This window comes from Cupressus sempervirens, chromosome 8 (assembly GCF_028749045.1).
Source record: "Cupressus sempervirens isolate cs-2001-9-10 chromosome 8, ASM2874904v1, whole genome shotgun sequence".
Lineage (NCBI taxonomy): Eukaryota > Viridiplantae > Streptophyta > Pinopsida > Cupressales > Cupressaceae > Cupressus > Cupressus sempervirens.
The window spans coordinates 684,744,276-684,762,448 of record NC_143125.1 but is presented as its reverse complement, the minus strand read 5'-3'; positions in this window follow the sequence as shown (position 1 = coordinate 684,762,448).

Below are 18,173 nucleotides of genomic sequence, written 5' to 3'. Positions count from 1 at the left end.
AATCCAAATACAGGATGAATACAAGAGAACATTGTTCACTTAATTGCTAGGAACCAAAGTATAGATTATGGTGAATATAAATTTGAATGTATCTTAGATGCATCTTGTGTATTAGGGGTGAATGTCATCCATGTCTATGATACCCAACCAAACATATATTAAGAGTCTAGTCTAGGATTTGACGAGTTTAATTTGCAACTGCTTTAGTGGATCACATTGATCCATCTAGGCTTATTCCTGATCAAGACTCTTTGGAACTTTCACTATAGGTTCAACCTCTCATGTCACCAAAGGTGAAATCCTTACATATCAAAAACCTTGAAGTCTCCATGTCTCTCTCATTAATCCACCCTGATCTCATAGATTGGTCTTCTCAACACCAAAGACCTAAACTATCATCTTTTCAGAATGACTATTAGATTGCTTGCTACCTCAATGCCATTGAACCTATGATATCTTCCACTATAAAACCTGTGGTTAACATGATAAAAATAGATATCATGTACATCATTAATAAAATCAAAAGAGAAACAAAAATTATGTGAGTCGATGGAAAAAAAAACCTTTTTATGGCAGTATATAAACCCAAAAAAAGTAAAAAAATAGGTATCTAAGGGTGAAAACCCCTTAAGGAACTTGAAGATGAGGTACTTGGTAGTCTACTAAGATATTTTCAAGATATATCATAGATTCATATGAAACCCACATAGCCTATTAACTTGGGTATAGAAGAATCTCCCAAAATCATTCATGTGGCTCAATCTCTATTGATTGAACAAAAGGAGAACTTCACTAAGTTCTTTCAAGACAAAAAGATCAACTTTGCATGGACCTTCTCAAATATGCCTGGCCTAGACACTGATCAAATTATGTATCAATTTTCTATTTCTCCTGGTGTCAAGCCTGTTAAGAAGAAGTTGAGAAAAATGAATCCACATGTGGCTCTCTTGGTTAAGACAGAACTGAAAAATTTCCTAAATGAAAACTTCATCAGAGCTATTGATTATGTAGAGTGGATCTTCAATATTGTACATGTGTCCAAATAGTATAAGTCCATTTGAGTGTGCACCTATTTTAGAGACTTAAATAAAGCATTCCCAAAGGATGATTTTCCATTGCCTAACATAGATATGATAGTGGACATGATTGTAGGCTTTCAAATGTATTCTTTAATGGATGGCTTCTCAAGATAGAATCAAATCAAATTTTCCTCTAGAGATAAGGAAAAAATGGCCTTTACATGTGCATGGGGTACCTTTTGTTGGAATATCATGCCATTTGGGCTAAAAAATGTAGGAGCTACCTATCAATGAGCCATGACCACCATCTTCCATGACATGATGCACTAAACTATGGAAGATTATGTTGATGAAAAATTGGAAAAAAATTTAAAAAGAGATACACGTCTTGATAACCTTAATTTGATATTGGATTGCATGGAACAATTTCAGCTTAGGCTAGATCCCAAAAAGTTTGTCTTTGGTGCACATTAGGAAAATTGTTAGGCTATATCATATTAGAAAAAGGCATTGATGTCAATCCAAAAAAGGTGCAAGCCATCATGGAAATGCCTCTTAATAGGAATATCAATCAATTAAGAAATCTTTAGGGATGTCTACAATCCATTAGGAGGTTTATATCTCAGTTGGTTGATAAAGCTCAATCTTTCAATAAGAACTTACACAAAGGCTCAACATGTATCTAGAACGAAGACCATCAATAAAGCTTAGATCAAATCAAAAGGTATTTTGCTAAACCTCCAATATCAATGGGGTGATCCCACAATAATGGGTTTCACTTTTTCACCAATTTTGACACTAAAATCATTTTTTTTGAAATAAACCTCATATTCAAGTGACTATATCTCTAAAACTATGAATAATTTGAAGATGATGTAAACTAGTGATTTATAGTACTCTGTTCCTACTTTGTAACCGTATTTTTTAATTTTTATTTTTTAAAATTATTTAAGTTAAATTTTTCTTCTCCCCTGAAAAGTGGTACATATGAAAAATCAATATTTTTAAAGAGTGATAGTCATTTTGACAAGCATGATTTCTTTCTAGAAATGATAATGAGGTAATTCTTTCGGTGTTGGATTTGTAACATCAATATTTAGAGGATGCATTTGGTTTGATTCAATTTGGTTGAATATTGTATAGTTTATAAAGTTTTGAAGTGACATCAATTGTAATCCAAACATACGTTCATTTCAACATGGATAACTTGAACTCAATTTATCATAAATCAAATTTTTTTTTAATAGAAAGTTATCTTAGTAACCTATTTCCTAGATATTTTTCAAAAAAAATTGACCTAATCCACAATTTTTCCTAAAGTGTCAAATTATATTGATGTTCAATCATTAATAAACCTATAAAGAGTTAAACTCATTTTTGAAATTCTTAATGAATATAATATCAATTTAAATTATAGTCATTGGAAAGCTTTCTCCAAGAAGTGTTGGGTGATGCGACGCGCTCCCCTGCCCATAGGTGGTTAATTATGTGGTGTTCCATGTTCACTAACAGTCATGGCTTTTGGTGCAACGGCAAATGGGCCCAACAATTGGTATCAGAGCCTGGTTTTGGCTTGGTCATGGGTTCAAATCTGCGTGTCGAGGGGGAGATTGTTGGGTGATGCGACGCGCTCCCCTGCCCATAGGTGGTTAATTATGTGGTGTTCCATGTTCACTAACAGTCATGGCTTTTGGTGCAACGAAAAATGGGCCCAGCAAGAAGCACAATTGGACATTTATTGATCTATAGTAGGAGACCATTTGATCCCAATTTTGATGGTCAAAACACCATTTTTTTCTATTTTTTAAGAAAATAAAAAAGTTTTTAAAAAAACATATGTTTGCACAAACGCAGTGTTCACACGAACCTATTTTATATGTTCACGCGAACATATGTTTTCAAAAAATGGCAATTTTACAATGAAAATATAACTTTTGTATGTTTGTACAAATATTTATAACACTTATGTTCACACGAACATGCCTATTTATATTTATTTATGTTCGCACAAACATAAATGGAGGAAATGTTCAAGCAAATTTTTCCTTAATATTGGCATGAACAATTGAAAAATAGAAATTGGAAATTTTCATCCATTTTTTATTTTGTTCGTGCCACAAAAGTGGCACCCAGTATTGTGGGGTCACCCATTGATGCCACCCATTTCGAGAAAACCTTTGATACTATACATATTAGCTACATAGTCTTCTCTAGGAGCACTAATAGCACAAAGTGATGAGACTAGAAAATAATCCTCCATTTACTACATCAGTCACACTTTGGTGGCTTATGAGATGAACTACAACAACATTGAGATGGCTTCTTTTGTAGTGGTATTTTCCTCCCAAAAGCTTAAACACTACATGTTGGCTCACATAGTCCATCTCGTTGCAAAGATTGATCACCTCAAATATCTATTGAGTAAAGCTACACTTAGTGGACATCTGGGTAAATGGATGAATATTCTCTCCAAATTTGACATTTAGTATGACAAATGCAAAGCTATCATGTGGAAAGCTATAGTTGATCAGCCTGTTGATTTTCCATTGCAAGATACAGCTCCTATATAGGTTGAATTTCCTAATGCTTCCATCATGTATATCACTGAAAGATCCTAGAAGATGTCCTTTGATGGTTTTCACACCTAGAATAGGGTTGGGGCAAGCATTTTTTTTATCACACCTCATGGTTACGCAATCCCTATGTCCTAAAACCTCGTGTTTCCTTGCAATAATAATATAGCAAAGTATGAGGCCTTAACAAACAAGATTAAAATGGCTTTAGAATGGAGGATCACAGAGCTACATATCTATGGATATTCTTAGCTTGTCATAAACCAAGTAAATAATGATTATCAAACCAAGGGTGACAAGTTGGTACCCTAGAAGAAATTTATTGATACCTTATCAAACTATTTCACATTTGTGACATTTCAACAAATTTGTACAGTAGAAAATAAGGCTAAAAATGCTATTACCACCCTAGAATCTATTCTTTAGTTACAAGAACATGAATCACATTTTGAGTTCCTAGTGGAATAATTATGTCACCTCGCTTATGATTCCTCTAATAATCATGTGATCTACACTATTTTCAATCATGACTCCTCATGTTACTCCACCATTTTCTCCTACCTACGTGATCAAATCATTCTTGAAGATCTCACATGAAACCAAAAATACCAACTCCTTCACAATGCATCACACTACACCCTAGTCTCTAATGACTTGTATAGGAAGGGTCTAGATGAAATTCTTCTTAGGTTTCTAGAACTAGAAGAGTTCAAAAAGGCATTAGCCAAAGTTCATGATGACATTTGTGGAGCATACTCTAATGGCCTTGCACTCTCTTGGAAACTACTTAGGGCAGGCTACTATTGGCCAACCATGCAAGTTGACGCTATTAGATATGCTAATTCTTGTATGAAATTTTAGCTACATGCTAACTTGATTCATGTTCTTGGATTTGATTTTATACCTTCTATTACATATTGGACTTTTTCAACAGTGGGCCTTTGATTTGGTAGGGAAGATTCATCTATGTTCATCTAGTGGCCACAAGTTTATCATTATAGCAATGAAATATTTTACAAAATGGGTTGAGGTTGTACCTTTGATTACTACTATAGGCAAGTATGTTGCCTTATTTATTCTCAACCACATTATTTGTCTCTATGGAATTCCATCCTCCATTGTTATGGATAATGGAGGATAGTTCAAGAGTAAGGACCTAAAACAATTATGTAAGAAATTCAAGATTAAACAACATTGCTCCCCAATATACTATCCGCAAGGGAATGGCCAAGTTGAGGCCTCTAATAGGACATTGCTCAAAATCCTACACAAAATGGCTCACAAATTAGGTAAAGATTGGCACCTATAGATCAATTCGGCACTATGGGCTTATAGGACCACCATACATACTCCTATAGGGGCTACACCCTTTTTGTTAGACTACAGTTCTGAGGTTGTCTTACCCTTAGAAGTTGATATTCCCTCACTATGAGTCACTGACAAAGATCATAGGGCTATGAGAATACAAGAGATAGAAACCCTCAGTGAGCACCACAAGGTTGCATTTGATCACATGAGGGCTTATCAAAAATGGATGTCTACTACCTACAACAAAAAGGTCAATCCCTGTGAGTTCCAAGTGGGTGAACTTGTGCTTTGAGAAAACCCAAAATATCAGCAAAATAGGGAACATAAAGGGAAATTTGAGCCTAATTGATTAGCTCCTTACATTATCATGGTAGCATTTGGATCGATGTCTAAATTAGCTTTCTACTTCTAAAGGGGAACAACTTGCTAAGTCTATCAAAATTCTACATCTAAAGAAATTCTATTCTTAAGGTTCATAGCTCATCTATCTATATATATTTATTGATCCTAAAAATTTCTAAGAATAAAAAATATCTTGAAAAAATGATCATCTTAGTGAAAATCTAGCAATAAACACTTTGATGTATTGCCAAAAGAATCAAAAAATACAAAAAAATTGAAAAAGTTCTAAAAAATTTGTCAAGTGGTGAAAAACCTGGAAATAGGCACTACTTGAGACCCTTGCATCTATGCCTTTCAGTCTCACTTGATGTTTATTCATTCCACAACTACATTTCCTAGATTGGAATTGTCTCTTGTCCTCGTCTTAGGGGCACAACTACTTAGCTCATTAGGTTCTTCTTATGCAATAGGGTTTCTTTGGTAACTCATGAAAAATAGTGTTTCTCAACACTGCCTCCCTTGACATCAAGTGTTTCTCAATACTTTTTGGATACCTTATGTATAATCTATGATGTTACGACATTTCTCACTATCAAATTTGAGTCTCAACAAAATAGCCATGTGATATCACACACACACTTAAACATTAAACTTGTTGAGCTATGATGAACTTTATCTTCTTTGTGTGTTGTTTATGATGATTTTTTTTTTTAGTGTTCCCTCCCTAATAGTCTTTTGAGGATGTCCTAGATTAGAAAACTGGGGGGATGGGGCATGTTTTACTTGTTTTCTACTTCCAAGTGTACTTTGTTGGTCTAAGGCATTGAGAGCCTTGGTTCTTGTCCTACTTAACACTTTGGGCCTATAATATATCATCCTCATTTTTGTTTGCAAGACCACACTTGAGGGTTATCCAGGCATTTATGGCTTGATATAGGTGTAATCTTGCTGTAGAAAACTTAGGGAATCTAACTGCATTAGTCATCTTGACTCACATGTCTTTGATGCTTAGGTTGTATTCCTGCATACCTATCTGATATAGATCATATTCATGTAGTGCCTCCTTTGTTTACATTTTGTACCTTGTTATGTTTTTTTTTGAAAGATACTTTGATACTCATGTTTGAGGACATTCAAGATGACCTAATGGTCAGATACTATATTTTGATTTACCAGTATAATAGATGTTAGATGCTATGTTGTTCAGTTTGATCATATTTACATGGTGATGCTTATTGATGTGACATGATTCTTTATGATGATATCTGGCTATTTTTTATTTGGACATATACTTTGTTTATGATAATATAATGGACTTATTGGATTCTGGATACTTTGATTTGATGTTATGGCTATTTACTTCATTCTTTCTTTGAGATGTTTTATGATGCAGTGAGTGATTTAAATAGATTATTTTAATGTGATTTAATGCATTTATCACTTCGGCTATATTATTATATGCAATTGCACTTGATCATGTTGTTCAGTGTGTAAGATTTATATCCCTAGTAGTGGCACGCAAAGTTAGTGATTCGGCTATTCTTACGTAGCCAATGTCATCCCTATATGGTTGACATATCCTATTTAATGGAATAATTCAACCCTCCAATGATTTAATACTTTTGGACTCATTTTCATTATGTAAGTAGACCCATGAGCATGTCTGTGCATTTAGAGGTTCACAATTATCGTAAAAGTTATTAAGGAATTTTGTGATTTAATAGTTTAAGGAAAATTTATGTTTGATTTAATTATTTTAATTCCTGACAACTTTTTTGTAGTTGAATTCCGTTTGATTAGAATTGCCCAATTTTGTTTGGGTTGAAAAGGGGTTGTTTAAAAGAGCTAGTTAATTTCCTAATATTATATTCCACTTTTACAAGTGAATATATATTCCAAAAGGGAATTATTTCCACACTTCTTACTTGCAAACTAGGAATTTGTAGAGAAAATTCCAAAATCCTCTTTGAAGGATTTACTGTTTCATTTGTTGTATGAGCTACAAGTGTGCAATTTTTGCAAGGTTGAGCTCTTTGGATCTAGCTCGGGGAGACATTTGTTTGTCAAGATTTTTAGCAATGAATGAGGTGTGATTATTTTATTGTACGCCTTCCTATTTTAGACCTTTGGTTGCAAGGTAGGGCTCTCCCATTTTTTTGCTTAGTTTTGGGGTCTTCTTTTGGTAGTAAAATGTTTGGAGGCTAAGAACTAGTGTTCCCCTTTGTGTCTATGTTCTATCTCTACCTAGTTGCATAGGTACAAGAATTTGTCCCTTTTTGGACTTGAGGGTTTGGGGTTTTGTGCCGTTATGTTGGCTATTTTTGCATACAAACTCTAAACCTAGATTTTATTTGATATTTTTGACTTTTATACCTAGCAACATAATGGGTTTTAATTTTGAGGCTTTTTTCATTTTTAGTTTTAACCTCGATTTGCCTACTGACTGATTTTCTTAGATTTTCTTGGCATCAAAGTTGGTCATGGATCCAGATTATCTATAAGGATATCTATCTAACCCTTGATGTATTTTGGTTGTATTAGGATTTGTGTTGAATATATACTCCCAGATATAGGTCAATTGAGTGATCTATTTTATTTGTGCTTTATATAATTCTCATCTAGCCTGTGTTACTATGATCATGGTGTAGTTAGTGTGCCCACACATGAGCACGTGAGCATGCACTTGTTGGTCTTCCGAGACATGAGCTCCTAATATCTTGTGAGTTGAGTTATGATTCATTAGGGTTGGGTTGGGAAATCACACTGCCTATGAGCACTCATCATGTAATGAGCATGGGTATATAGGGTAGGTCAGTGTGGAGGGGCTTCTCTCCTAACCCTAGGTCATGTTCTTGGTGAGTTGTACGTGAATAAGTTTCTAGTTAAGAGATAATTAAATAAATCCATGGTTAATTAAATAAGATAAGAAAATATTACATTGTCCACATGGCTCATCTAGGGACATAGCACATTGGCCTCCTAAGGGGAATGGTCTATAATGATGTTGAACTTGGGGACCCCAAGCAACCTGCTCTCTAGTAGAGTCCCTATGTAGTAGACCCATAGAGTGTCTGACTAGGACCTATTGTATTGCATTGTCTCATGATCTTGTTTTCAGTCCTCTATACTATTTGGTGTAAGTTTTATCCATGGATGGTTGTCTTTATGTGTTCTTGAGATCATATCGCTATCTCCATCTGCACGGAGGTAGTGGACCTATGGGTTCCACATGGTTAGGAGGCCCAACTACCTTTACTAGTTCTAGGGACCAACATACAGAGTTGGTCTTCCTCCATGTTTAGTTCTGGAGCTAGATGCTCACATGGTTCTCTGTATCTTCTAGAGTATATTTTCCATGTGATTTATGTTATTTCAATTAATAGATATAGTTGATTTATGCACATGTATGTTCACTACGATGTTTCTTTTTGCATGATTAAATTAAATTCTTGGATTAGATCTATGGTTGAGATTTTAGTTTTATGTGATCTTCCTTATGCTTTCGAGTGTCTACTCCTTGATTATTGTGGATCTAGTACTCCCCGATGTGGAGGTTCTATCTCTTTTCCCCTTTAAATTTTTTGTCAAGCTACTTCTTTGCAATCCTAGGCAATAAAAATTTAGCATTGCATGATACAAGAAAAGTATCACATACCTTAGAGAGAAATATTTGTGATACTGGAAAGTATAGCACAGTAGTAAGAAGTTATATTGTGTGACACTGGTAAATTATTGCATGGTAATAGTAAGTTATATCGTGTTATACTGGAAAGTATCACATGATAGTTATAAGAAGTATCACATGATACTGGAAAATTATCACTCGGTAGTACTATGAAGTTTCATATGATATTAGAAAAGTGTCACCTGATTTCTTTGGGTAAAACCTACTCAAGCAAATAGTAAGTATCTCTAAACTTGTTGGTTAAAAGTCAAAGGGTGTTTTGGGTACCCTCTTGGGTTGTGCCCCTTCCTAGGTCCCAACAAGTCAAAGATTATTGGTTTCTAGTTTGTGTAAATTTTCATAGTTGGTTTTGGATGTGTTGGTAAGTAGCTACACTCGGAGATTCATTGGATGTCTAGATTTCTTGGTTTTGTCCTCCATTATGATCTTTTGATTGATTGCATGTTGATGTGTTAACTCCATGCTTGTTCAAAGAAAAAAATTATATTGGCTTTTATCTATCCTTGTTCCAAGGATCTTTGGGTGAGACATTATATTTGGTATCAGAGCTAATGTTGCAGCATTGGGATCTTTGTGTTATGCTCCCACTATGATTTTTTTTTGTTTATATATTATGGTATCTTATTTTAGCTAATTCTTGTGATAATTATGATTGCTACATATGACTCTAACCCTTATCTTGTTCCTCCTTTAGTGATGTCTCCTGCACATAGACCTCATGGTTGGGGTAACAATCAACGAAATAACAATAAAGAAGAACACCATGAGGGAGAATGTCAGGGAGCTAGGGGAGGACAAGGTGATAACAATTAGGGTGATGTTAGGGTAGTGGTGCCTCTTTTACAAGAGATTATAGCTTGGTTGGGACCTCGAGTTGTGGGAAATCGATAGGACCGTGACTAGGAAGAGGGATCCCACCATGGAGACTCCCACATGTTAGAGCATGGAGGCAATGAGGAAGATGGGCATGAACATGAGCATTCCCACACACCACTTGGTGATATAGGTAATCATAGAAGAGGTTGTGGTTAGGATGATTGAGATTCCATTCAAATGGACATGATGAGAGACCTTTAGAGGTCTAAACCAACACTATTTGATGGCCTAGGAGGAGGTCTCAAGGTTAAGACACAGTTCTTGGATATTGGGTGTTGCCTCTCCTTGCATCCATATGAAAGAAATGTGAAGGCTCATTGTGTTGTTATACAATTGATGGAACATGGATCCATATAGTGAGATATGGATAGTGAAAAGGTTCAGATTAATATAAAGGATCTCACCTAGAAGATATTTGAGGAGAGGTTTAGGGAGAAATTCCTATCTCCATAGTACCAAGAAGCTCATGTTGATGAAATCCATGAACTGGGACAAGGGAACATGATAGTGGATCAATATGAGAGGTGATTCTTTGGGCTGAGACAATATTCCAATTATCGTTATGAAAATGTTCTCCTCACACAACATTTTGTGTCTTAAAGATTTTATCATTGGGGATGTCCATCTTCGTCATCCTAGAACACTTGCACTCACCACTAAGAAGGAAAATATTTTTGAGAGAAATGTGGCTAGGGGGATCAAAGTTAGATTGGGCTCTCAAAGCCATAGTACATGATCCATAGGACAGAGTGTATCACCCCCTTAGACATAGGTCATAGGACAGTGTCAAGCCCAGTTAGCACCCTCACAAGGTGGTCGTAGTTGTCAAGAGCAATGACACCAACATTACTGTAGAAAGGTGGATAAAGTTTGGGTACCATAGGATGAAAGGGGCATGACTAGACTCAAGATTAGTAGTCCCAATAGAGTCATCCATCTTAGGAAAATCAATAGGACTCTAGCCATAGGAGTGCACCTTACTCTAGTTCTTCCCAGGGTGGACATGGATCTGGTTCCAATTTTGGAGGAGCATGTTTTCATGTGGTCAACGAGGCCATAAGTCAATGGAGATTCCTATAAAGACATATTCAAGACATGGTAGAGGTGTGGCCATGTCAAAACCTACCATGGGTGATGTAGGAAGATCCCAAAGAGTATTTACAAAAGTTGAAAATCGTTAAGCTGAGCACTAGGGTATCATAGTCAAAGCTATAAGTACATTTTATGGTAATTCTTTGGTTGTTTTAATAGATTTTGGTGCATCATATTCTTTTATTTCACCATCCCATGTTCAAAGATGTGGGCTAATGGCTACATGATAGGTTGATAGGTGGAAGGTTGAGTTAGCTACAGGTTCCAAGGCGACTGTGGATTCCATAGTTAGTGGTTGTGTGCTGGACTTGGATACTTTCACCACCACATTTGATCTTTGCATCCTATCCGTAGAGTCTTATAATATTGTATTGGAAATGGATTGGTTAGTCACCCATCAAGAAAATATAGACTGCCCAATGTAAATTGGCACAATGTGTGGATAACATAGGTGGGCAAATGGAACTTGTATGGGTCCAAAGGCTAGTCTCACTTCAGATGATCTTGGCTAAGCAGCTAAAGTGGAGTGTGCGACATGGATGTTATATTTTTATAGTCTCTATCAATGACCTTGAGGAGGTTGAGAGCCATAAGATGACTCTTGAAGATCACCCACTCCTTCATGAGTATGCTGACATATTCCCTAATGAGATGCCAAGAATGTCATCAAAATGCAATATTATTTTTTGTATTAATCTCATTCTAGGAGTGCAGCCTCTTTCACGAGCTCCTTATTGTATGACTACTTAGTATTTGAGTGAGCTTAGATTGCAGTTGGAGGAATTATTGGCCAAGGGCCATATTCATCCTAGTTTATCCCCATGGGGTGCACCAGTCATCTTTGTGAAGAAGAAAGATGGATCACTACATTTATTTATTGATTATTGGAAATTGAATAAGATGATAGTGAAGAACCAATACCCCTTTCCAAGGATAGATGACTTGTTTGATCAGATGAAGGGAGCAAGAGCATTCTCAAAGATTGATCTGAAATCTAAATACCATCAGCTTAAGATTCATGAGGCTAACATTTATTGAACAACTTTTCATACATACTATGGGCATTATGAGTTTACAGTTGTACCCTTTGGGTTAACCAATGTGTCATTAGTGTTTATGAGTTTGATGAATGGAGTATTTCATGTGTAGCTTGATCAGTGTATCCTTGTTTTCTTGGATGACATATTGATGTATTCTAGGACTATTGAGGAGCACGAGGTCCATTTATGCTAGTTGTTGCAATGCTTATGAGACCATCAGTTGTATGGAAACTTGGGTAAATACAAATTCTTCCAATCTGAGGTGAAGTATTTGGGACATATCATCATAGGTGATCGTATTGCAATGGACCCAAAGAAAATCTGAGCTATGATGGATTGGTCGATGCCCACTAATGTTTCTATAGTTCATAGTTTCATGGGATTGATAGGTTACTACCATCAATTCATGAAGGAATTCTCATGAGTGGCTTACCCTATCACTTCTCTTTAGAGGAAAGGGAAGAAGTATGTTTAGTCAAACCAGTGTGAGTCAAGGATTGAGACTCTTAAGGAGTGATTGACTAGTGCATTGATCCTTGCAATGCCTAATCCTATAGGTGACTTTATGGTTTTCACAGATGTTTTATTGGAGGGTGTGGGCACAGTGTTGGTGCAATATGGTCATGTGATTGCATATGAGTCTATAAAACTCAAAGACCATGCTAACTACCCCACTAATGATTTGGAACTTGTGGCATTTGTGCATGTGCTTGTGTGTTGGAGACATTTCCTTTTGAGACATAGGCTTGAGCTACATAGTGATCATCATAGCTTACAGTATATCTTTACTAAGTCAAACTTGAATGCATGACATCATCATTGGATGGTGTTCTTGTATGAATATGATTTTGATGTTCACTACATCAAAAGGAAAAAAAATGTCATTGTGGATACTTTCAGTAGGAGGTGACATGAGATATTAGTGTTGTCACTGGGAGTGGATTTGTGAGACCGTATCCTAGAGGATTTTCCTAGTGATAGATGGTATCAGGAGGTGAGGGTGGCGATTGAGTCTAGATGTTACCCATGAGAGGAGGTTTACAGGGTATTTTCTAGAGTCTGATGGACTACTGTAACACTTGGGGTGCATTTATGTGCCAATGTCTGGCAATCTTCGTACCTTGATTCAGTCATAAGAAAATCATACACCATATTCTACACATCTTGGCATCAATAAGATACATCTCTATTTTAGATAGTTGTACTTTTTGGCAAGTAAGAGGCATGATGTTGCTGATTTTTTCCTCAATGTTTGGAGTGCTAGAGAGTGAAGGCTTAGCATCAGCATCTGATAAGACTTTTGCAACCACATACCATTCCAGAGTGGAAGTGGAATACTATATCTATTGATTTTATAATGGGATTTCCTATGTCATCACGATGACATGATTGTATCATGGTGACAGTGGACAAGTTATCCAAGGTAGCACATTTTTCACCCATGAGAGTATCTGACACAACTTCTTCTGTAGAGCATGTTTTCTTGGAAGACGTCATTCATTTGCATGGAATCCTTTGAAATATTATATTAGATAGAGATCCAATTTTTACTTCATGACTATGGACATCTCTCCATCTTAATTTGGGCATGCAATTCAATTTTAGTTAAACTTACCACCCAAAGACTGATGATCATATTGATAGAGTGAACTAGGTTTTGGAAGACATGCTTTGCATGTATGTGATGGACAAGCAAGTGAAGTAGTAGGACTATCTTTACCTTGTTGAGTTTTCTTATAACAATGGGTACCATAGTTCTCTTGGCATGTCACATTTTTAGGCCTTGTACGGTAAACCATGTTGTAAATCATTTAGAGGACTGACTGATTTTAGGTCTAGAGATGCTTCAGGATATGGAGCAACAAGTTTTTTGTATTAGAGAGTATTGGTTATTGCTCAGAATAGCTAGAAGAAGTATGCAGATGCCCATAGGTTTGATCATCACTTTTCAGTTGGTGACAGGGTGTTTTTGAGTGTCTAAGGAAGAGCCCCATCCATTATGGGAAAGGCTCTAAGTTGGCATCATTTTTTGTTTGACCATTTGAGATCCTCAAGAAGATTGATCCTATTGCTAATTGACTAGCATTGCCACCTACCCTATCACACATCCATGATATTTTCCAACTTTTTGTTTTGAGCCAGTATATTCTAGATGTGATGCATGTACTTGATTAGGATGCTTTACAAGTGGAGGATGGGTAGCTTTCTTTGGAGCTCATTTGTATCCTTCAGCATCAAAGATTGACCCTTAGAGGTCAGGACATAGAGAAGGTAAGGGTCTAGTGGAACCCGAGCGATGAGACTTCTGCTACTTAGGAAGATTCTATAGGGTTGATAGATTTGTACCCTTATCTTTTTGCAGACTTCCAAGAGTAAGCCTATGCCTAGTGGGAGAAGATGTGGTTCCTCTCATGTTTGCATTTTGTACCTTGTTATGTTTTATTTCAAGAGATACTTTGATACTCATGTTTGAGGACATTCAAGATGACCTCATGGTCAAATACTATATTTTGATTTACTAGTATCATAGATGTTAGATGCTATGATGTTTAGTTTGATCATATCTACGCGATGATGCTTATTGATATGACATGATGATTTATGATGATACCTGGTTTTTTTTTTTGGACATATACTTTGTTTATGATTATATGATGGACTTACTAGATTCTGGATACTTTGATTTGATGCTCCAACTATTTATTTCATTATTGTTTTGAGATGTTTTATAATGCGGTGAGTGATTTAAATTGATTATTTTAATGTGATTTAATGCTTTTATCGCTTCGGCTATATTATTATATACAATTGCACTTGATCATGTTGTTCACTGTCGATGATTTATATCCCCAGCAGTGGCACCTAGAGTTAGTGATTCAGCTATTCTTACCTAGCCAATTTCATCCTTGTATGGTCAATATATCCTATTTAATGGATTAATTAAACCCTCTAGTGATTTAATAAATCCAGACTCATTTGCATTATGTGATTAGACCCGTGAGCATGTTTGTGCATTTAGAGGTTTGCAATTGTCGCTAAAGTTATTAAGGAATTTTTTGATTTAATAGTTTAAGGAAAATTTATATTTGATTTAACTATTTTAGTTCTTGACAAATTTGTTGTAGTTGAATTCCATTTGCTTGGAATTGCCCAATTTTGTCTGATTTGAAAAGAGGTTCTTTAAGTGAACCAATCAATTTCATAATATTATATTCCACTTTTAAAAGTGAATACATATCCCAAATGTGAATTATTTCCTCAATTTTCACTTGCCAAATAGGAATTTGGAGAAAAAATTCCAAAATCCTCTTTGAAGGATGTTATATTCTGTTCACTGTAGGAGCTATAGGCATGGATTGTCATGAGGTTGAGCTCATTGGATCTAGCTCATGGAGACCTTTGTTTGCCATGATTTTTGGTGGTGAGTGAGGGGCAATTATTTTATTGCACATGTTCCTATTTTATCCCTTTTGGCTATGAGGTAGGGATCTCCTTCTTTTTTTTTGCTTCGTTTTGGGGTATGCTTTTGGTAGTAAAACATTTGGAGGCTAGGAACTAGTGTTGCCCTTTGTTTATGCATGCTAGCTCTACCTGGTTGGATGGGTATGAGCATTTGTCCCTTTTTGGACTTGAGGGTTTGGAGTTTCATGTCATTATGTTGATCATTTTTTTATACAGACTCTGAAACCAGATTTTATTTGATATTTGTGACTTTTATACTGAGTGACACAATGGGTTTTAATTTTGAGGGTTTTGTCATTTTTGGTTTTTGCCTTGATTTATGTACTGCCCAATTTTCTCAGGTTATCTTAGCATGAAAGTTGGTCTTGGATCCAGATTATCCATAGGGATATCTATCCGACCCTTGATGTATTTTTGTTGCATTGGGATTTGTGATGAATCTATAGCCCCAGATATAGGTTGGTTGAGTGATATGTTTTATTTGTGCTTTATATTTTCTTATCCAACCCATTTTACTATGATCATCGTGTAGTTGGCATACCCACACATGAGCATGTGAGCATGCACTTGTCAGTCTTGCGAGACCCAAGTTCCCAGTTGCTTTACAGTTGAGTAATGATTCATTGGGGTTGGGTTGGGAAATTGTGAGCAGTCATTGTGTAATGAGCATGGGTATGTAGGGTAGGTTCGTATGGAGGGGCTTCTCTCATAACTCAAGGTTGTGTTCTCGGTGAGATGTATGTGAAGAAGTTCCTAATTAGGTGATAATTAAATAAATCCATGGGTAATTAAATAAGATAAGAAAATACCACATTGTCTGCATGGCTCATCCAGGGACACGACACGTTGACCTCCTAAGGGGAACAGCCTATAACAATGTTGAGCTTGGGGATCCCAAGCAACCTACTCTCCTTTAGAGTCCCCACATAGTAGACTCCTAGAGTGTCTAACCAAGACCTGTTGTATTGCATTGTCTCATGATCTTGGTTTCAGTCCTCTATACTATTTGGTGTGAGTGTTAGCCATGGATGATTTTCTTTATGTGTGTTTGAGGTCGGATCACTATCTCCACCGATACGACGAGAGTGGGCTTGTGGGTTCCACGTGGTTGGGAGGTGTAGCTACCTTTATCACTACTAGGAACCAACATACAAAGTTGGCCTTCCTCCAAGTTTAGTTGTAGAGTTGGATTCTCACATTGTTCTTCATATCTTTCAGAGTATATTTTCCATGTGATTTATGTTATTTCAATTCATAGAGATAGTTGATTTATGCACATGTATGTTCACTACGGTGCTTCTTTCTGCATGATTACATTAGATGCTTGGATTAGATGTATGGTTGAGATGTTAGTTTTATGCAATTTTCCTTATGCTTTTGAGTGTTTACTCCTTGACTATTGCAGATCCAATACTCCCTAGTGTGGAGGTTCTAACTCTTTTCCCTTTTAAATTTTTCATCAGGCTACTTCTTTGTAATCCTAGGTGACAAAAGTTCAGCATTGGGCGATACTGGAAAAGTATCGCACGCCTTAGAGAGAAATATCGTGCAATACTGGAAAGTATCGCATGATGATAAGAAGTTTTATCATGCAACACTGGTAAAGTATCGCATGGTAGTAGTAATTAATATCATGTGATACTAGAAATTATTGCATGGTTGTTATAAGAAATATCAGGTGATACTAGAAAAGTATCGCCCGGTAGTACTATGAAGTGTCATACAATACTGGAAAAGTATCACCTAATATATTTACAAAAACCTACTCATAAAAATAGCAAGTATCTCTAGACTTGTTGGTTGAAACTTTAAGGGTGTTTTGGATACCCTCTTGGGTTGCACCCCTTCGTAGGTCTCGATAGGTCAAAGATTATTGGTTTCTAGTTTGCGTAAACTTTCATAGTTGGTTTTGGATGCGTTGGCAAGTAGTGATGCTTGGAGATTTGTTGGATGTATGGATTGCTTGGTTAAGTCTCCCATTGCAATATTTTGATCGATTGCATGTTGATAAGTTAACTCCATGTTTGTTCAAAGAAAAAAAATTTATTGACTTTTATCTATCCTTGTTACAAGGATCTCAAGGCAGGGCACTACAATTCATATCCTAATAGTTATACTAGTGAGAATTATATGATCTTTTGATGTCACTAATAATGCTCAATCATGAAATTAGAGTCTAAATATTTTGCGTCCCTTGCAAGTAAACCATTTTGCATACTAGTTTGCATTATCTCATTCTAGCTTAGTCTCACATTGTGCATATGGAGAGAGCTCTCTCTTCATCTTTTCATAAACACATCAACTAATTGCTTTCACATTTTCTTCACTTTCTTCTCGATCATATATTTTCATTTTCTTGATCTTTCATGTCGCCTCTTTGCTATCCTATCATCAGAAGGGGTTAGATCAATCATCACATCTAATCTATCCAAGCATCACATTTTCAAAAAATGAGCTTATATCATAAACACGAGAGCTAAAAACTATCAATGAGAGAGATCTATGATCATATAAACATGAACATAAAACAAAAGCATCACATGGAAACATAAACTCAAAATTCTAAAACATCCATATGCAACATCAAACACATGAGCATAAAGATGAGACAAATACACAAGTACATCGATCGAAATTAGTATCTCATATATATATATATATATATATATATCAATTATGTCACAATACTTATACAATCCAGAATCTAGATGAATGTCTCAAAATACATATGATACAACAAAAATGTCTCAAGGACATCATCATAGATCTACTCCTA